Below are 22,779 nucleotides of genomic sequence, written 5' to 3' on the forward strand. Positions count from 1 at the left end.
CCTTGAGTGACAGGTGAACAGCTCAGAGCAGTGCTGTCACAGGGTTTAGAACATAGGGAAGATGTGATTCAACATTATTTAATGGTGGCCAGTGTGGAAGATGGCTTTCAAGGTGTGAGATGGGATGAGGCCACTGCCACCATCCAGAGGAGAGATGATGGGCCCAGGCTTGGCTGGAGCTATGAAAAGTGAGAGGAAGGGGATAGTTGGGAGAGAAGGTGAAGAGGCAGGAAAAGAGTTGTGGATAGATCTGGATAGGGGTTAGGGAAAGGGAAAAAGGAGGCTCAAGTTTCTGGTGTGAGTGGCTGGTAAGGCCTCTGTAATGAGAGGTCTGGGCAAAGGGCAAAGGAAAGGAGGGCCTACTGGGGTACCTGAGTCGTGTGAGGTATCTATGGGGCACATGGGGCTGCTCCTCCTACGGGCTCCATGTTTCACAGTTTTCTGAGGTGTCAATCCACAAACTCCCTGGAACCTTCCTAAAACCCTGTGAGGTCACCACCATTTTTCTCAGAGAGAAAATTCAAGGCTCAGAGATTGATGATGACTGATACAAGGGTTCACTGAGTAAGCGATAGAGCTAGATTTTCTGCCTTCAAGACCAAAGCTTCTCTTGTGTACTCAAGGGGCATCCCAGTCATGCTGAGGCTTCTAAGAAGATGTCCAAGAAAATGGGCAACTAGGGGAGTGGCTGGTGCTGGAGACAGAGCGATCAAAGATATGGAGTAGACAAGGTCAGTCATAGAGAGGGCATTGGGAGATAAGACATTCACCTGAGCAGAATCTCAAGAATCAGCAGCCTTTAAGAATTGAGCAGAAGAGTCTAAAAGAATGTGAGCAGCGAAGCAGAAGGAAAACTGAGTGTATGCTGCAGCAGAAGGAAAACTGAGTGAGTGCTGCAGCAGAGCTGGGGAAGACCATGCTTCCAGAAGGAGAAAGTGGCCAAGAGTGTTATGACATGACTGCTTTTCCTGCGCTGCTCATACCTGGGGCCCGTGGCAACACTCCAAGGAGACAATAAGTGTACTTTGAAGCTGTAGAGTGCTGGATACAGGCCAAGGGTAACTGTTCTGGTCCAGCCTCTGCTACCCCCTCTACCAGGTGACCTTGGACAAATTCCTTTTTCTTTCCAGACCCTTGTTTCTCCCTCTGTCTAATAAGAGGGTTCCAATTCTGGAAATACTCCTTTATTTATACTATTAATTCAAGAAATATTTACTGAAAAACTGCTATGTGCCAGACACTATTCTAGGAATTTGGGAGACTTTAGTAAACAACACAGATAAAGACCCAGCCCTCCTAGCACTTTCATCTAGTGAAGGGAACTAGTCAATAAACAAAAAAAGCAATAAAAAAGTAAACAATACAATTTATTAGGTGGTTATAAGTTCTATTTAACAAAGGGGAAAAGATCAGGGTAAGTAGAGGAGGGGGGTGCTGGAGTTGGTGCAGATTATTTATTTTAAATTGGGCAGTTAAACAGCACTCACTGAGAAGGTAATATGTGAGCAAAAGAGTGAAGGAGGCATGACATCCTTGCAGATATCTGGGGGAAAGCATTCCAGTAGAGGGAGCAGCCAATGCAAAGGCTTTAATGTGAGAGATGCTAAGATCCTCCCCCTACAAAACATCTGAAAATGCTAGATTAAAAATATATATGTGGAAATGGACAAGTCTTAAAGTAGAGAAATCCTGTCAGATCAGAAACAAGGCAGGAATGTGAGACCAAGAAGATAAACTGGCACTGAAGCTGCAGGTGTCATGCAGACACCTACAACTCAGGTTAGTCTATGACCCATGTAAGACAGAGAGCCAAATGAGTCAGGGATCATTCTGCAGAAATGATGGACCTAGGAAGGGCTATACCACGAAAGAAAGGGTGAATTTTTTAAAAAGGATTTTTTTTTTCACAGAAGCAAGGAGCAAAGAAAATTGTCTGTGTTAGGCTAGAACCCAATGGAATTACAGAAAAAAAAAATCTCCCCTAAGAAGGTATGGATATTGACTGGCTCTCCCATGAGTTTTAGGCATGAATCATAAGTACTAATGAGGTATCAAAAAAATTCAAGTTGAGAACTTCCATTTAAAGTGGACCCCAGAGGTGCCTGGGTGGCTCAGTAGGTGAAGCACCTGACTCTTGATTTTGGCTTAGGTCATGATCTTGGAGTCCTGAGATCAAGCCCCATATTGGGCTCTGCACTCAGTAGGGAATCTGCTTAGGATTCTCTCTCTTCTCCCTCTGCCCTTCCCCCTACTTTCTCTCACTCTCCCTTTCTCTAAAATAAATAAATAAATCTTTAAAAAATAATAAGGTGGACTCCAAATCTAACAAAGCCAAAAGTTAATTCTTTGAAAAAGATTAAGAGAAATAGAAAGGTAACTCAAATTAGATAACACAAGTAATTAACATCAGGAATGAAGAAAGGACATCAGTACAGATGTTACAGACATTTAAACAGTAATAAGAGGGATCCCTGGGTGGCTCAGTGGTTGAGTGCCTGCCTTCGGTCCAGGGCATGATCCTGGAGTCCTGGGATCGAGTCCCACATTGGGCTCCCTGCATGGAGCCTGCTTCTCTCTCTGCCTATGTCTCTGCCTCTCTCTGTGTGTGTCTCTCATGAATAAAAAAAAAATTTAAATGGTAATAAGAGAATATAACACTTTTATGTCGAAAACTGGATAATTTCATTGAGGTGGACAAATTTCTTGAAAAACACTACTTATCAAACAGATACAAGAAGATATAAAAGTTTTGAATAGTCCTATATATACTAGAGAAATTTAATCTGTAATTTAAAACCTTCCCATAAAAAAATAAAATAAAATAAAACCTTCCCATAAAGGAAACTCTAAGCCCAGATGATTTCACTGTGAATCCTTCTAAATGTTTAGAGAATTAAAAAAACATCAATCCTACAAACTCTTCTAGAGAATAGGAAAGGTGGGAATATTTCCTGACTTGGTTTATGATTTCAGCCTAAACTTGTTATCAAATTCTGAGAAAAACATTACAGGAAGGGAAAATTGTAAGCCAATATCTCCATGAATGTAAAAATGCTAAGTACTACAGTGGTAATACTAAATGCTGTAACATTTTTAAAAAAATTTTTTTATTGTAGTTTGATTTGCCAACATATAGTATAAGACCCAGTGCTCATCCCGTCAAGTGCCCTCCTCAGTGCCTGTCATGCAGTCACCCCATCCTCCTGCCGGCCTCCCCTTCCACTACCCCTTGTTCTTTTCCCAGAGTTGGGTAATAAGTATTATCTATTAATATATAAAAAGCATAGTACATTATGACCAAATGTGATTTATTCCATGAATGCAAAGCTGGTTTGATTAACAAAATCTGTCAATATAATTCACCACTTTAACAGATTATTTTATTTTTTTTAAAGAATTTATTTATTTGAGAGCATGAGAGAGAGGATGAGTGGTGGGGAGGGTCAGAGGGAGAAGGAGAAGCAGACTCTCCACCTAGTGGGGAGTCCAACCCAGGAACCTAGGATCATGACCTGAGCCAAAGGCAGCCAACTTAATGGATTGAGCCACCTCGGTGCCCCTAATAGATTATTTTAAATGACCATCTCAAAAGATGTGGAAAATATATTTCAAAGTCGATATCCATTCGTAATAAAAACTCTCAGCACATTAGGAATAAAATACATCTTCATTAATCTTACAAAGTGTATCTAGAAAACCCTACAGCTAACATCATACTTACTGGTGAAAATTTAAATACTTTTTCCTTTAGATTAACTCTCCACTATCACTATTGTTTATTCAACATTACAGGCTATCCAGTACAATAAAGCAAGGGGAAAATATGCAAAATGGAAACTGAAAAAGTAAAAATGTCACTTATTGCACATGTGGAAAATCCCAAAGAATCTACAAACTATTAAAATTAATAAGTAAATTTAGCAAGGTCTCTATCTACAAAGTCAATATTCAAAAATTAATTATAGGGATCCCTGGGTGGTGCAGCGGTTTGGCGCCTGCCTTTGGCCCAGGGCGCGATCCTGGAGACCCGGGATGGAATCCCACGTCGGGCTCCCGGTGCCTGGAGCCTGCTTCTCCCTCTGCCTATGTCTCTGCCTCTCTCTCTGTGTGTGTGACTATCATAAATAAATAAAAATTTAAAAAATTAATTATATTTCCATATGTGAGCAACACAAAAATTAAAAATAAAATTTTAATAATACCAGTTATAACATCAAAAATTCATCAAATACTCTAATATAACTCTAATAAAAGAATATAACTCTGATAAAATTTGTGCAAGTCTACTATACTGAAAATGACAACCACACAGACAAAAATTAAATAAGACCTTAACAAATGGAGAGATACACTATGTTCTTGGATCAGAAGACTCACCATTGGAGAGATGTCAGTTTTCCCCACATAGATCTATAGATCCCAATCCCAATCAAAACCCTCTGGAGGTTTTGACAATCTCATTCTAAAACTTACATGAAAATTCAAAGGACTTTCAGTCATAGAGATTATATTGAAGGATAATAAAGCTGGAGGACTAACAATACTAGATTTTAGGATATATTGAAAACGACAGCTCAGAGGACTAGTATCTAGAATATATAAAGAGCTCTCAAAACTCAACAGTAAAAAAAAATCAACCAGAAATAAACCCTCATAAATAGAGTCAACTAATTTTGACAAAGAAGCAAAGGCAATACAGTGGAGCAAAGACAGTATTTTCAACAAATGGCACTGGAACAATTGGATATCCAAATGAAAAAAAAAAAAAAGTATCTAGACACAGTCCTTACACCTTTCACAAAAATTAACTCAAAATGGATCATAAACATGAATATAAAACACAAAACTATAAAACTAGAAGACAACATAGGAGAAAAAACTCAGATGACCTTGGGTGTGTTGATGACTTTTTAGATACAACACCAAAGACATGATATATAAAATAAATAATTTGTAAGCGGGTTCATTAAAATTAAAAACTTTTGCTCCATGAAAAACAATGTCAAGAGAATGAGAAGACAAGCTTCAGACTGAGAGGAAATATTTTCAAAAGACATATCTGATAAAAAGACTGTTATCCAAAATATACAAAAAAAAAATCTTAAAACTCAACAATATGAAAATAAGCAACCTAATTACCTAATTTAAAAATGGTCAAAAGACCAAAGAAGATGTACTGATGGCAAGTAAGCATTTGAAAAGATGTTCAGCATCATTTGTCATGAGGGAAAACTAATTAAAACAACAATGAGAGACAGCTACCCACCTATTAGAATGGCCAAAATCCCAAACGTTGAAAGCACCAAATGCTGGTGAGAACATGGGGCAGCAGGCACTCTCATTTCATTGCTAGTGGGAATGCAAAATAGTACAGCACCTTTGGAATGTCTTTCTTAGTAAACTAAACATACTCTTAAACTGTATGATCCAGCAATTGTGCTCCTTGGCATTTACTCAAATAACTTGAAAACTAGGTCCACACAAGCACTTATGCATGGATGTTCACAGCAGCCTTATTCATCATTGGTCAAACTGGGAAACAGCCAAGATGTCCTATAGCAGGTGAATGGATAGATAAACTGTGATACGTCCAGGCAGGGGAATATTATTCAGTGCAAAAAGGAAATGAACTGTCAAGCTCTGAAAAGACATAGAGGAAACTTAAGGGAATGTTAATAAATGACAGACACCAATCTGAAAAGGCTTCCTGGTGTATAATTCCAAGTATGTGACATTCTGGAAAAGGCAAAACTATGGAGACAGTAAAAATGATCAGTGCCAGGAGTTGGGGTAGGAAGAGAGGAACACACAGGATACAGAGGATTTTTATAACAGTGAAACTATTCTGTGTGATGCTATAATGATGGATGCAGAACATACATTTTTCCAAACTCATGAACATATAATACCAGGAATCCCAATATAAGCTATGAGCTTTAGATGATAATGATGTGTCAACATTGATTCATAGATTTTAACAAACCACTCTGCAAAATTATACCCCTCTGGTGGAGAATTTTGATGGTGGGGGAGGCTGTCCAAATGTTGGGGCAGCAGGTATATAGAAACTCTCTGTACTTTCTACTAAGATTTGTTGTAAATCCAAAACTGCTCTAAAAACTAAAGTCTTAAAACAAAACTAAACGTGCTATTACCACACAACCCAGACATTGGACTCTTGGCCATTTATCTAAGAGATACAAAAACTTGTGTTCACACAAAAATTTGTATGTAAATGTTCACAGCAACTGTATCAATAATAGCTGAACACCAGAAACAACTTGGATCTTCACTGGATGAACTGTTTGTTTAAAATTTTATTTATCCATTTATTTGAGAGCGAGAAAGCATGAGCAGGGGGAGGGGCAGAGGAAGAGGGAGAAGCAGGCTCCTCACTGAGCACAGAGCCTGTTGGAAGGCTCCATCCCAGGACCCTGAGATCCTGACCTGAGCAGAAGTCAGATGCTTAACCACTTAATGGACTGAACCACCTAGGCGTCCCTTTGGGTGACTTGTTAAACAAATTGGTACATCCACAGCATGGAATATACTCCTCGGCAATAAAAAGGAACAAACTATTGATATCATAGCAACTTGGGTGAATCTCAAGGGAATTTATGCTGAGAGAAGGAATCCAATCCTAAAAGCTTACATACTCTGCAATTCCATTATCTAATATTTTTGAAATGACAAAATTATAGACATGGAGGACAGATTAGCCAAAGGTCAGGGATGTGCCATGCAGTGCAGGAGAAAATGTGGGAGGAAGGTGGGTATGGCTCCAAAAGGGAAACACACACTTGTGGCAATGAAACTGTTGTGACTTGACTTGGTGGTGGACAATCTTGACTATGGTGGTGGATACATGAATCTACCTATATGATAAAACTGAATAGAACTAAATACACACACACACATACAGACACACATACAAATAGTGCAAGTAAAACTGGGGAATTCTGAATAAGATTGGTAGATTGTATCAATATCAATATCCTGGTTGTGATATTGTACTCTAGTTTTGCAAGATGTTATCATCGGAAGAAATTGGGTAAAGAGCACACAGACTCTCTGTTATTTCTTACAATTGTATGGGACTCTACAATTATCTTTTTAAAAATCAATTAATTAACATATAGTATATCATTAGTTTCAGGGGTAGAGTTTAGTGATTCATCAGTTGCACATAACACCCAGTGATCATTATATGAAATGTCCTCCTTAATGCCCATCACCCAATTACCCACTCACCTCCCCTCCAGCAACCCTCAGTTTGTTCCCTAGAGTTAAAGAATTTCTTATGGTTTGTCTCCCTCTCTGATTTTGTCTTATTTCATTTTTCCTTCCCTTCCCCTATGTTCATCTGTTTTGTTTCTTAAATTCCATGGGAATCTACAATTATCTTAAAATTAAAAGTTTAATTATTTCACAATACATAAAAAAATCAAATCATTATGTTGTACACCTGAAACTAATGTAATGTTGTATGTCAATTATACCTCAATAAAAAAGGAAATTAAAAACCTTAATAAATAGAATAAGCTAATTTTGAAAATAGTGCAGGATTTAGTAACACCCATACACAATAGATCAGGAGTACAGAACAGAGAATCCCAAAAAATACCTGTACATATGTGGTCACCTGGCTTCTGAAATTCAAGGAAAGGATATATATTTTTGTAGGGTTTTTTTCCTTTTTTGGGGGGCAGGTAGGGGGAGAGAGCCTGTGTGGGCACAAGCAGGGCAGGGGAGGGGCAGAAGGGGAGGGAGACAGAATCTCCAGCAGACTCCCTGCTGAGTGCAGAGCCAGCCAGGAGGCTTGATCTCAAGACCCTGAGGTCATGATGTGAACCCAAATCAAGAGTCCAACGCTTAACTCATTGAGCTATCCAGGTACCTCTTTTACAGTTTTCAACTGAAAAAAATATTTAAAAAATACTTATTTTATATTTTTCTATTTTCAAGAAATAGTGTAGTCAAAACTGGATATCCATATGAAAAAAATTTTGACCCTTACCTTGCACCACACACAAAAATTAATTCAAGACATAGGAGCATAGTTCTGTACATGGAAACTAAAACAATAAAAGCTCTAAAGAAAGCATGAATAAATATATTCATTTCTCAATTTCTTAAAAGATATAAAGATGTCAATAATAAAATAATGATAAATTAGACTTCATTAAAATCGAACTTTTCAAAAATAAAATAAAATAAAATCGAACTTTTCCTTTAGGAGATGCACAAGGTAAGCTTCAGATTAGGAGAGGGTATGTTTTGAATACATGCATATAACTAAGGGCTCATATCTAGAATATACAAACAGCTTCTATGAGTCAATAAGATGTAGACAGCCCAAGTTCAAAAAAACCTATCAGAACAGCTAAATGATGAAGGCCTAATAAGAGGGGCCACTGGCCTGTTCACACAGGCATAGCCTCAAAGGCTCAGCCACCACTTCCTGCCCTTGGAGCAGGAGGGCTCCCCTTGAGCTCCATCACAGCTTCCCCTGCCCCTCAGCAAGAGAAGATGGATTTATTTTTTTTTAAGATTTTATTTATTTATTCATGAGAGACAGAGAGACAGGCAGAGACACAGGCAGAGGGAGAAGCAGGCTCCGTGCAGGAAGCCCAATGTGAGACTCAATTCCAGGACTCTGGGATCATGCCCTGAGCCAAAGGCAAATGCTCAACCGCTGAGCCACCCAGGCATCCCAAGAAGATGGATTTAAATCATGGTGTTCCTGACAGGCTCTAGAGGAAGAAAAAGACTGAAGAAAATGAATCTGAGATAGCTTACAGTGGTGGAGTTCAAACCTTTGCCAGGATTGGAGGAAGTCTGGTATTGGATGTTTCTCATGCAGGCACAGATTTCCTGAGAGAGGGGACTGACCTTGGCCCTGAGCACCATCAGCCAAGCAGCTGCCCTAACCAGTCACCATAGGCACAGACCATTAAGGTGGTAAGATGAAGAAACAGCCCCAGGAGCCAAGTGTGGGCAATGTTACGTTCTCTTATTGACACTACAAACTGTCTGCTCTGCACGTACCAATGCTGTTTGATCTGAGACACTCGATGCAATCTGGGGTCCCAGAGGGACACCTGGGTGGCTCAGTGGTTGAGCATCTGCCTTCAGCCCAGGGCATGATCCTGGAGTCCCAGGCATGATCCTGGAATCCCAGGATTGCGCTCCCTTCATGGAGCCTGCTTCTCTCTCTGCCTGTCTCTGCCTATCTGTGTGTGTGTCTCTCATGAGTAAATAAATAAAATCTTTAAAAAAGTCTGGGGTCCCAGAGATGAGGACCTCCCCTCCAAGCAATTCGGGCACAGTTTCCAGGAATTCCGTTTTTTGGTAACCTCGGTTTTCATGATCAGATGAGGAAAAGGATTTAAGACGACTTGCCCCAAATCAAAGAGAAAGTAAGCGGTAGAGTCAAGATTCTAATCTAGGGAGTCTGACTACAGAACTTTCTATGGAATGAGCTCTGTGATCTCTGAGTTCACTAGCTCTAGAAGTTGTGTTGTGAAAGACTCTATTCCACAGCAATGCTAAAATAAAAATAAAGGAATGGACAATTAGTGGAAAATTCCTTGAATTTTTAGCTGTCGACTTTCAGGACTAGAAAGGACCTCAGAGGTCATTTAGCCCAAACTTACTGTTTGCTACTGTGCACACAAGTTCAAGAGGATTTCCTGGAGTGCCCCAACAGCATCAGCAAATCTGCAAACAGTGGACTAGAAGCAGATACAGATCCACATCTTTTAAGTGCAATGTAAAGATCCAAGAGCTCTGTAAACTGAAAGTTCTCTTGCAGTTAATTGGTGGTTGACTCATTTACAGGCAAAAATCTGACCTCAACTGATGTCAGACTGTTATATGCCAATTAGTGTGATTATTTATATATTTTGCTGCAGAAATATCAATTAGTTTCACTGGAGGTACCACCCCAGACTCACTGGTGCCCCTGAGCTGATCCATACTGGCTCATGGGAATCAGTTTTTAAATATTCAGGAATTCTCTAAGCTATTCAGTTGGTAGCTTGAAATGGGATGTGGTTGGAGTACTTACACCATGAAATCAGAAAATGCCACAGATTAGGCTTTAAAATTTTTTTTCTGAGAGCCAGTTTACCAGCGCACCACTGCCCTACACTCTGCTGGAGGTACTACCTAATATGGAATATGCACCACTTGACTTTTCCAATAAATTCCACTTAGTTTTAAGTTCCAAAAAGGGAGGCAAATAGCCTAGGATACCAAGTAGTCAATAAACATAAACATAATAAAACAATAAACATAAACACAAAGTAGTCAATAAACATAAAATTAGTCTACATCATTAATATCCAGGAAAATACAAATTAAAGGCACAATGAAATACCACTACATTCTCACCAGAGTGGCAAATATTAAAAACATACAATGTTAAGTGCTGGTGAGGATATAGAGCATCTGGAACTCTCATATCTGGCTTGTGGGAGAGTAAATTGGTAAATTTAGTATCTGCTAAAGCTAAACATCCATATACTCCATCACCTGATAATTTTACTCCTGGCTATTTGCCCAATAAAAATAAGTGTTTATATTCAGCAGAAATAATATGCAAGAATGTTTATAGCAACTTCATTCATAAAGCACCAAACTGGAAATAATCCAAAGGTTCATAAACAAGAGAATAGATAAGTGAACCGTGGCATAAAGGAATACTACACAAATCATCACCATGTACAATATCATGAATGAATCACGTATTACACCCAGATAAGGAACCCTGCATTATCCCATTTGTATCAAATTTCACAATTTATGGTAGAAGGTAGGATACCGGTTCTCTCAAAGGTCTCATGGACTTTACTTTTCATAAGAAATAGCTCAATTCTTGAAAATATAAAAAAATACAAAAATAAACTCTGTAGTACTCTCAGGTGCTCAACAGAAGCAAAGTTAAATCCTCCCTGGAAAAAAAAATCCTCAATCTAGCCTTCAGTGAATTCTCACAGACACAAGTCCAACTGACAACTAAAAAATGTCAAAGCATTCAAAAAACATGCTACCTGAGCAAGACAGAAGAAACAACAGACAACAGAATCGAATCCCCAAAGTGTTCATATATTTGTATTATCAGATTGAAAATATAAAATAAATGCACCTAGTATGTTTAGAGTAAGAATAGAGGAAGTTGAAAAACAAGAATGAACAAGAGACTCTCTAAACAGAACAAGTAGATTTGAAAAACGATCAACTTAGACTTCTGGAAATGAAAAATATAATAATTGGAACTTAAAAATTCTTGGAAAGGTTCAACAGCAGGTGAGCCTCAGATGAAGAGGAAAAAATATGACCTGGAACATGAAGAAATTTTCCAGAACATAGCAGAGATAGGAGGAGAGGGTGAGGGAAGAAGGAAAATATGAGATATCGGGGCCACACTGAGAAGGTATAACTAATGAATACTTAGAGTACAAAGAAGAGAAAATAGAAGAGGGGACAGAGAATATTTAAAGAATTTTCCAGGCCTGATGAAGACATGTCTTCAGATTTAGGGGTCACAATGAGCCCACGATAAATTTAAATAAACACACAAAAACAGCCCGAAGTCCCATAGTCCAACTGCAGACCACCAAAGGCAAAGAGAAGATCTTAACAACAGTGTCCAATGAGGAGAACTTTCCAGCACCAGGTATGCTTCATAGGACCCAGAACCTAAAAGCCTTCCACCTGACACCTGGGAGGGGTCATCTGTCAATTCAACTGAGAGGCTACTGAAGTGATATATCTCAAACCCAAAGTGAAACTGTGCCCAATAACCAGGCCCTTGCCTGTTGGGGAAAGGAGTTCATTCCCTCCGCGGCCATTTACTACAAAATTTTTTCCTTGGCTGCCTAATCTGCTGGAAATCACTAGAAACTGAGTGGAGCTCAGCCTTCCCCACTGGTCTCCTTGCTTCCAGACTCTTCCTCTTCTATCTACTCTTCATGTGGGAGCCAGAGTGGTCTATTCAAAACACAACTCTGACTCTTACATGCCTTTGCCTAACCTTCCATTCACCACCTCCAAGCACGCCCCCCTCCAAAACTCCCAGCACCTGCAGAGTAAAAGTCCAAGCTTCCTTAACAGGGAGTTGAGGCTGTTAGGATCCAGACTTATCTATCTCCCTCCACCTCTGCCCATGCACCCTACTCTGCCTTTTCTCAATACTTTGTGTTCTTTACTATCTCTGAATAATGTGCTATTCTTTCCCTCTGCCCATCAGGCCCCTCCCCCTCTTGAAATTTTAAGCTCCTTTTAGATTTTGCTTAAAAGTCGTATAATCACAAAGGCCTCTCTGATGCTCTTCTTCTCCCACCACCAGTGGCCATTTGCTCCTTGATGCTTCTGCAATTTTATACTGATTTGTATTTTAGTAAAGTCATGGTCTTTTTCATATTACACTGTGATGATCATGTATTTATATGTCTGTCCTGTTGCACTTGCCATACACCACGAGTAGAGTGAGGTCAGAGACCAGGTCTTACCCTATCTATCACCAGGGACAAGCCAGGGCCCATCATAGAGAGATGGGTCCCATTGCACACACAAGGTAGGAAAGTGAGGGTGAAAGTTGAAACATGAACGGTTAAAATTGCTCTGTGAGACCCAATAAGTTGCCCCTGAAATGCAGCACTTGTGGTTTTGCTTTCACCAACCTATTTAGTAACATGTTCCTATAGAATGATCTGCAAAGTCACATGGCTCAGCTCATATTCCCTCTGGGACACACACCCACCAACTGGAATGGCAGGTAGAGTCAACTGTGCTTTTAAAATTAGTTTTCTTCCACTCTGTTTTGTTAAGAATATGATAAAATTCATAAAAGATAAATGTGCACATAATTCAACTGTACCATTGAATAAATGAAAGGATAGATGGACAGAAGAATGGGTAAATGGATGCATGCATGACTAACAACAACAGCACTGGGCAGCCCGGGTGGCTCGACGGTTTGGCACCGCCTTCTGCCCAGGGCATGATCCTGGAGACCCGGGATCGAGTTTCACATCAGGCTCCCTGCATGGAGCCTGCTTCTCCCTCTGCCTCTGCCTCTGTCTCTGCCTCTCTCTCTGTGTGTCTCTTATGAATAAATAAAATCTTTTAAAAATATAAAAAATTAAAAAAATATTAAAAAAACAAAAATAGCACTAATGCTGATCATAATAGGTGATATTGATTGTAGACTTAAAATGTGCTGGGCACTACTCTAGACGCTTTACACCTATTAATTCACTGAATCTTCAAATAACCCTATGAGGTTTATGCCATCACCCAATTTTACAGATGAGGAAATTGAATCATAGTGAAACTGATATCGGTGAGTGAATGAATGGATGGATGGATGGATGGATGGACAGATGGATGGATAGGTAAGGTGGCTGGACTGACAGAGGGGTGGTAGACCAACAAATAAAATAATACCTGGCAGTTCTTTTGTGTTAGATTGAGCCCTGTCTTGTTACCTCCGGCCTTGTGGCCTGGACCACAAAGGTCCATCTCCATCCAAGCTGTTTGTTCCCTGACCCCCCTCAGACTACGGCCCCCCTGTTCTAACATTCACAGTGCTGCCTTATCTCCAGTCAGCACAGCCGCTTACGCAATGGTCTAGTAGTTTTGACAGCCAACACCCACCTACTGCCTTCAGGAGCAAATTATATGTGGAGCAGGTTGTGCAGCAAAGATGGCTACAATAATATCTCTAATTCCACGTGCTGTCCCGTTGAGAGGTGAAGTCTGGGTTCCTTCGCCTTGAACCTGGGTGAGCCTGTGAGTATTGCAGAAGTGAGGCAAGGCTACCTGATTTCCAAGGTTAGGTCATAAAAGGTGATCCAGCTTCCACTTGGCCCTGCTGGGATGTTTGCGCAGAACTCAGCCACCACACTGTGAGGAAGCCCAATCTAGCACAGGGAGAGATGGCACAGAAAGGCCACGTGTAGTTGCTCTGGTTAGGAGCCCCACTGCGGTCCCAACTGATAGCCAGCATCACCTGCCAGACGTGTAAGTGAAGACACTCCATCTGAAGGCCAGATGATTCTAGCCTTCAGCTGTTGAGTCACCCCTAGTTACTGAGTCTTTCCAGAGGAGGCCCCAGACACCATGAGGCTTGCACACCAACCATGCTCTGTTCATATTCTTGACCTACAGTCTGTAGTATAATAAAATGGTTAGTATCTGCCACTAAATTTTGGGGTGGTTTGTTTTGCAGTAATAGTAACTGCTATATCCTCCCCCACCCACCAGCCAGGCCCTGCCTTAATTTCCCTTGGGAAGGTGATGGGGAGCATCTGAGCCCTGGGCTGCACTAAATCCTGTGTCAGCTGCATCTGAGGCCCCATGGGCATGGGGAGCAGGCCTTTACCAAGCTCTCCTTCCCTGACTCTTCAGGGTGGAATGAGGTCAGCTTCCAGGTGTCCCGGATTCCCTACAGACAAGGGTCAAGACCAGGCTGGGGCCCCTGCTGATGAGGCAGGGCCTCAGAGCAGGAGCTTGACCCCAGCAAAAGCTTGTTCTGGCTCCATCTGAGACTGGCCTGGTTTGCTTCCAGGTTTTGTTCTTTTTAAAACTGGTTCACTCAGTGGGTATTTAAGACAAAAACCACAGACCTTGGTCTGATTCGAGGGGAAAAAATAGTATTGGGGTCTGGGAATCTGACAGACCTAGGCTGAATCCCAGCTCTGCCACTTGCCTGGTAAATTACATCATCTTGCTGGGCCCCTTCTGTGTAGTGGGGGTAAGAATAGCTGCCACCTCATGGGTTTGTTGTGAGAAGAGAGGAGATGGACTCCAGAAAGCACCCTACTCTGTGCCTGGCCCCCACTAGGAGCCCAATAAATGTCAGTTACCTTTCCTCACTTCTGAGTGGAGCATGGTTCTCTTTCATCCACAGGGCCTTTCACAGTGCCTTGTATACTCCCAAGTGCTCAATAAGCGTATCTTAAATGATTGGAGGAATTTCTCAGCTGGTCTCTAACCTCCATCCACATGTTGACATGTCTCTCTTTCCCAAGAGACCCTGACCCCCACCCTAGGGCAAGGACACTCACTCTGATTCATCTTTTGTTATCCTTTTGTCTCCTCAGCACACAGTAGGTGCTTCGTTGGTGGGTACTAATACAAATCAAGTGTCCCCCGGTTCAGAAGAGTCCTCAGTTCAGGATTTGCATTGGGTTCCTGAGGAAGGTCAGGATGAAGCTGCCATGGGCCCAAGCGCTCAGCCACCCGGCTTGCCAGGTGCCATCGATCAGCGGATGATGAGCGCTTCCCCACCTAGAGCCGCAGCCCTCAGAGTTTGTCATCACAGCCCACGTCGTAGACACACTCCCAGGGGTATACATGGGCCCTCGGCACCTCTCAACAATTTTTTGTAGATCAGGAAAACACACACAATTCTGGAGGGCGTCTTAGGTTAAGTTCTCTAAATGCAGACCCCCTGGAGGAGGACCCTGGGGCAGTAGTTGAGTTGGGATGCAGGAAATGAGCCAGGAAAGGGAGAAAAGCTGAGATTGGGGCTAATGCTCCTGTTTTTGCTGTGGGTAATCATTTCGCTGACAGGCAAGGAAGTCTTTCTCCACAAGCACTCCCCCCAAGCCCCCTTGGTCCAGGGCGGCTCCTGGGGTAGTAAGCCCCTGGCATTTCCGGTTGAGGTGCCCCCCCCCCCTGCAGAGACCAGAGAGGCCACGAGCAGGCGCCTCCGGGAACATGGGCCAGCACCCCTGCCCTGCCCCAGAGCAGCGTTCGCGAGCGTTTGTGGCACAGGGGAGTGGTGTTCGCACGCAGCAGTGACTCATGACTTGAGGTGCAGGTGAGGGGCACTGAGTTCTAGAAGCTCCCTGTAAGTCTGTCCCTTTACCTTCTACTCAAGAATGCGAGTGAGTGGGGGTGACACCATTACAGGGATAGCTCTGAATCCACTCAAATTGATCATATTTAAAGTAAATCATTCAGAGAATCTAGGACTTCAAGTTATTTGTGTAACAAACCTCAGATCCCAGTGGAGAGGCTGGAAACCACGGCTGCACAGAGACAGAGACAGTAGTGATTCTCAGAGTCCCCAAAGACGGCTTCCCTCAGATGCCCTCCACTTTGAGACGCAGCAGGCTCTGGCCCCTCTGACCTCTCTGTGAGTCCAAAGACCCCAGACGACAAGAGGAAGGGGCTTTTCCAGGGCCCCCAGGGGTTTCTGCCACTGTCCCTGGATGTCCTTCCAGAAGCAGGTGAATTGAGGCTCCCTGCATATTTCTAGACTTTTTCTGAACCCATTTCAGGAAGGACCAGCTCTGACAAGTGGACTGGAGACACGACAGTGAGAACCAACACAGTAACAGCAACAATAATAATCACGATGGTGCAGAAGGCCCCCCTCGCCACGGTTCGACCTACCATTTTAGGACTTTACAATGGTGCACAGGCGATAGATACTCACTCAGTAGAAACTGCACTTGGAATCTGATCTTCCCCGGGCTAGCCCTGGGTGGGAGGAGGCCTTCTCGAGGTGCTGGGGCAGTGGCCACAAGCACAGCTCCCAGTCTAAAGGGTAAACAACCGAGACACTTGCAACCACTCTGCACCCATTCAACCATTTTGTTTATCACTTTCAGTACAATATTCAATACATTTCTAAAGTGAGATATTTGGTACTTTATTAGAAAATAGGCTTTATGTGAGATGATTTTGCCCAGCTGCAGGCTAACAGAAGTGTTCTGAGCACACTGAAGGTAGGCTAGGCTGAGCCGTGATGTTTGGTAGGTTAGGTGGATTAAATTTTTGACTTTCATCGTAAGTCAGTGAAGATCTGTTCTTGTTTCCCGGAGATTTTATTTGAGGGGGTGGGGGAGTGAGCAAGCATGAGCAGTGGGGGAGGGGCAGAGGGAGAGGGTCAAGCAGACTCCCCACTGAGCCCAGGACCCTGGGATCATGACAGCAGAAGGCAGCTGCTTAACTGACTGAGCCACCCAGGCACCCCGCTCCTGGAATCCTTCTTAGAGCAAGGCAGAACATAGATAGAGAAAATAGTACCTAATATTTATTTAGCATTTTGTGGGGTTACCACATAAATGCCACCTCAGATACTAATCACTTACTGAACACGAGTGCCAATTGCTGAAGTCAAGGCAACGAACTAGATGGACACAGTCCCTATCCTCATGGAGTCCACATTCTAGTGAGAAAGATGGACAAGAAACAAGCAATTACAACAAAGCATGATTATAAGTAGTTGCATTTGATGAGCACTTGCTAAGCACCAAACACTGCTAAATTCTTGCAGGGATGGCTTCATTCAATCCCTACAAGCAATATTTTGAAGTGACAGTGTTTCGGCCTCATTACACAGACAAAGAAACTGAGGAGCAGAAAGGGTAAGCAATCGCCTGAGGCCACACAGCTGGCAAGAGGCACATCTGGGAGTTCTGAACCCAAGATTATCTGATTCCAAAACCCATGTACCCAACCAGGCTATCTCACCCCTGCGCTCTCTGCACCTCAGTTTCTGTGTCTATAAAATGGGAAAAAATAATAGCCCCACCGCTGCCCCCCACCGCCTTTGTGGCATTGCATTGGGAGTATCAATGGCCAGGTGTGAGCTGCTGATCTTCCCAATCCTGGCTTCAGCTCTGGCCTCCTGTGCTCCCTCCTCACCCCTGACAGCTATCCGCACACAGCCAGAGCTGCAGCCACCTGGCAGGGCTCTTGGTTCGCGGAGCAATCACTGTTTGCCCTCACTAGCTCTCTAATGACAGCATAGTTCCATGGCGTCTGTGCTGATTTAATTATAGATTAATCAGGAGAGCCAGGGCAGGAGCTCTCCTCTTTTCTCTGGCAAGCTGGAACGTGACCCCTAGATGCATACATGAGTGTGAGGGACAGAGGTGGGCCCCTCGGGGCTTCCTGCCTCCAGGGATGGCTGGTGCAAGTCCAGACCTCTCATTCTGGGGCTCATGGTTCTCCCGGCCTGTGTCTAGCCAACACCTCCCAAGCTGAGTTCCCATGACCAGGCCCCTACTGTCCCTTGGACACCAGATGCCCTTTTTTTTTTCCATCCTTTCTCTTCACAGCCATGTTTTTAAGGCTCAGCCTAGATGTCACCTTCCACAGGAAGCCTTCCCTGATGCCCCAGCTGGGATGACTTCCTCCTCTTCTGACCTTCCAGAGAGGTTGATCTGGCTTTCTCTGTGGGCCCTGACCACTGCCTCCCTCGAGGGGTGACATCTCCTTGAGGACAAGTGTGTCCCCAGTGCCCAGCATGGGACTGGCATCAGTAAAGGGACAGAATGAATCTACAGAGAAATTCCCACAGGCCTGAAGAGCCTAGAGCCAAGAGCCCAGCCTTCTTCCAGAGCCCCAGGCTCCCCGTGGGCTTCAGTGGCTGGTGGGGCTCACACATCCAGGCGATGCTTGTGGCCCTTCCTCAGGGGCTAGAGGGCCTCCTTGGGCTTCTCCTGTCTTCCTGGATGATTGGCCTCCAGAAGCTCATTTGAGGGAAGCTCGTATCCACAGGCAGGCACAAGCAGGAGGGAAATGATCCCCAAGTCCTTGCCCCCACCACAACAGACTTATGCCCATCCTGCTGTCTCTTTTCTCTTCCATGAACCAGACCAGACGACCCACTGCTCGGCAGGAATGGTGATGATGACAGAGAAATGTGTTACTCCCTTACACATACACCCCCAGCCCATGATCATTATGTGTATTATCTTACCCGGTCCTTCAAGTGACTCAGGGCAGTGGCTTTTATCAGCCCCTTTTGCAGATGGGTAAACTGAGAAGTGGAGCAACTTCATTTGTAATGGCAGAGATGGATTCAACTCAGTTTGGCTCTGGAGCCTGTGCTCAGTGCCACCCCACGCGCACTGTACCCTATGCCATCTGCCTAACTCCAGCCAGGGCCCCTAACCCCTGGCCCTGGGTCACCCTTATGTGGTGGGATCCATGGACCCAGGCTGGTACCCACTGTGCCTGGCATCCTCTGGGGTGGCATGAATGAACTGCCTCATGAATATGCAGGCAGGCCCCTTGTGCTCAGTGCTCTGGGCTAAATCTGATCACAATGCGGGATAAATTAAGCGGCAGGATAAATGCATTAAAAATCACCGACAGAGGAACATGCTGTTCAGGGAGGGGTCTGGGGAGGTGGGAGAGGAGCAGTAGGAGAAGCTCCGCCAGGCCAGGCGCTGCCAGCCCCTCCCAAACAGGCCCAGATGAAGTTCCTTTCCGTGGGGGAGGCCCCTCCCCCCATTTCCACCCTCCCCCGGTTCCCATGGAAACACAGAGTGGTTAGGAGGGAAAATGCCTAGCGAGGAGGGATATGAGGAGGGATTAGGAGTAACAACTGGGGCTGGGGACAGGTGTGGACAGGGTCTCCTTCCTGACACGGGGTGAAGGCAAGGGCCTGGTAGAGCTCAGCAGCCCCTCGGGCCCCTTGGCAGCAGCCAGAAGAAGGGGTGTGGGGAGAGAACCACCTTCCACTGAACCCAAGGTCCAATACTGGCAGTGCCCTCGAGTCGGTAATAACATAGTAATAACAGCAGCTGAATAAGCCCAGAGCATTGTGCCATGGGCCAGCACAGGGACGGAGTCCCACAACACCTCATCTCCCCCTTACAGGTGGGCAAAGGGAAGCTCAGAGGTGGGAAATGACTTGTCCCATGTCACCCAGGTGGCAGCAGGCCCGGCTCTCTCCTCACTGCACTATGTACCTGCTGCGGCACCGTTTGGTTATAACAGCCCCTTCCTTCCAAGGCAAATCTTGTTCATCATTCAACAAAGATTTATTCAGCAGCTACTCCGAGGCACTGATTCTAGGCACTGGAGAGGCAGCAGGGGGCAAACCACAGAGTCACTGTCTTCAGGGAGTGTGGCTCAGGATGGGCAGCTGACAGACTTCTGCTCTCCCACTCAGACAAGGCCTGGGTTCTGGGGTCCCCGTCACAGGGGGTAGAGCTCAGAGGATATAAAGTCTGATTAGCGTTTGGTTAGCTCTGTGTGACAAGTACCAGCTCTAAATCCAGCTCTGCCACCTGCTGGCTATGAGATCTTGGGCCAGTTCCCTCAACCTCTCTGTACCTCACTTTCTCCACCTATAAAAGGGGATGATTATGGGACCTACTTGCTGTGACTGGTGAGGAACTACATTGAAATACTTAGGATGGGCCAGGTATGTACTGAATGTTCTTAAATATCAGCTATTATTAGACCATTCAGGCAAGAGCCCTGCTCTCCCCATGCCCCCACCCCAAGCCGAAGGGACCAGGATGTGCTTCTGCCTTTCTCTAAGCTCCTCTGACCTTGCCTTCCAGGAGCTGCCCCCACCCAGGGGTGGATGGGGAGTGGCTGACAGGCTCACAGGTCACTGCCCACTCCGCTTTCCACAATCAAGCCTGGGCACAGGGGCATATTTGTGAGGGGAGTACACCACGGCCCACTCCCTGCTCCCAATAGCCCCTGCACAAAGTGGGAGAAGGAAAGAAGCCCCTGAGAGGGGAAGCTACCTGAATCATGTGACAAAAAGGGACCTGGCTGGGGCAGGGACGTGGAGCAGAGTAACTCTACTGAAAGAACTGTCTCCCTGGCCAATGCCCCCAGCGTGTTGGACACATTACTGAGCTTCCATGCTTCACTGCGGTCTCACTGGGCAGCGATAACATGTTGCACAACATGGACTGCCTCCATTGTGCTCTAGAAGGGACTCCTAAACCTAGGAATTCAATGAGGAGCGAGAGTTAAAATAATGGAAATGCCTGAGCCTAATTCAGAAGCCTCATCCCTAGCTGGAGTCCAGGTCTGCTTGGCTTCCTCATTGTCAAGTGCACCTGCCACTCCTTTAAGAGTCAAGGTCATCCCTGAACTCTGCCCAGGGTGCCAAGTGTTGAGAACAGGAAAGAGAGGCTGCTTGGAAAATTGCAAAGGGCTCTACAATCCAGGGCAGCCCCAGTGGCGCAGCAGTTTAGCGCTGCCTGCAGCCCGGGGTTTGATCCTGGAGACCCTGGATCGAGTCCCACGTCGGGCTCCCTGCATGGAGCCTGCTTCTCCCTCTGCCTATGCCTTTGCCTCTCTCTCTCTGTGTCTCTATGAATAAAAAAAAGTGGGGGGGGGCTCTACAATCTAGAGGGATGATTTGGAGCTGCCTGAAAACGCGATCTCCCGGTTTAAAGTTCTGACAGCTGCTTCCAAGCTGACCTCTGGGAAACTCTGTGTAAACCTTCATGTTGGTCAATCAAGAGGCCTGGATGGCATGGCCTCATCTTTTGGGTGGCTGCATCTCCTGTCCTCCTCCCGCTTCCCTCCCCCACCTCTCTCTCTCCCTTTCTTTCCAGTGAGCTCAAGCTTGCCTTCCCCTCACAGGGCTCTTTCCTCTCCCAAGTCAGACTGGAGCAAGACCCTGGGGGGATAGAGCCATGCCTAAATGGGTGGAGAGGCCCTGGATGCGGAAGGACAGTCCTGGCCTGGCCAGGCCACCAGCACCTAGGAAGCTCTGTGCAGAAGCCCCATCCCCTCTCTTGGCTTGTTCTCTTTGTTGTCCATTGTGGGCTCCTGGCCCTTTCTGCTCTGAGCACCTCAGTTATGCAGTGTCACCCCTCTTCTGCATTGGCCACTGCCATCCTCTCCCCTGCTCAGGCTAACCCTCAGCTGCGGTGGAACTCAGCCCCCTTCATGTCCCTAAGGGCCTGCAGCCAAGACCCACCAGGCCCTGCAGTCCTTACACACGCTGCCTGGGCAGTATCTTGGCTGCCATCCTCTCCTCCAAGCAAGGAAGACTTCAGTGACATGTCACATGTGTTCGGCAGCTGTCCATGGTCTCAGGCCAGTGGGGATTTTGAGGCATAGAGAAGGCATATGACCTGTCCAGGGTTTTCAGGAAGAGGGCTGGGGAGAGCCAGCAGCAACTGGCTTGTGAGCTCAGGCCTCTGTGAGCACAGTGGTGAGCCTTGCTTTCTGGGAGGAGCCAGGAGCACAGGTGAGCCCACTTGGGCCAAGGCCTCTTTCTCTAATCAGCCCGGAGAGCAGGAGACACAGCATGAGCCCCCTGCTTACTTCTGCAGACTGCTGCTTCTTCCCTGTAGAGACCCGCAGAGCGAGGCTGAGGCTCTGTGCCAGCTCGGTGTTTAGAGTTATGATCAGAAATGATGCGACATCAACAATAGAAAGCCCTCTGACCCAGCAAGTCCACTGCTATCAAGCCTAAGAATGGATGTCGACAAGAAGATGCTTCTCCGAGCAGGTTTCTTACAGAAGTGTTCCTACTCGAGCAAAATCAGAAATCCATTCTCCAACAACAGGAGGGTGGTTACACCCAGGTATACACGCACAGTAAAATACAGGGTGCCTGAAAGTGATCTTGTAAAGGTAAATTTCCTGACATGACATTACCAAAAAAGAGAGAGAGGCCAAGAAACAGACTCTTAACTATAGAGAACAAACCAATGGGTACAAGAGGGGAGGTACATGAGGGGATAAGCGAAACAGGTGATGGAGGTTAAAGAATACACTTATCTTGGGGTGCCTGGGTGGCTCGGTCATTGGGCATCCGACTCTTGATTTCAGCCCAGGTCTTGATCTCAGGGTCGTGAATTCAAGCCCCACATTGGGCTCTGCGCTGGGCCTGGAGCCTATTTAAAAAAAAAAAAAAAAAAAAAAAGAGGAATACACTTATCTTGGTGAGCACTGAGTAATGCACAAAATTGCTGAATCACTATGCTGCACACCTGAAACTTATAGAACTGTGTTAACTACACTGGAATTAAAATTAAAAAC

Source organism: Vulpes vulpes, chromosome 14 (assembly GCF_048418805.1).
Source record: "Vulpes vulpes isolate BD-2025 chromosome 14, VulVul3, whole genome shotgun sequence".
Lineage (NCBI taxonomy): Eukaryota > Metazoa > Chordata > Mammalia > Carnivora > Canidae > Vulpes > Vulpes vulpes.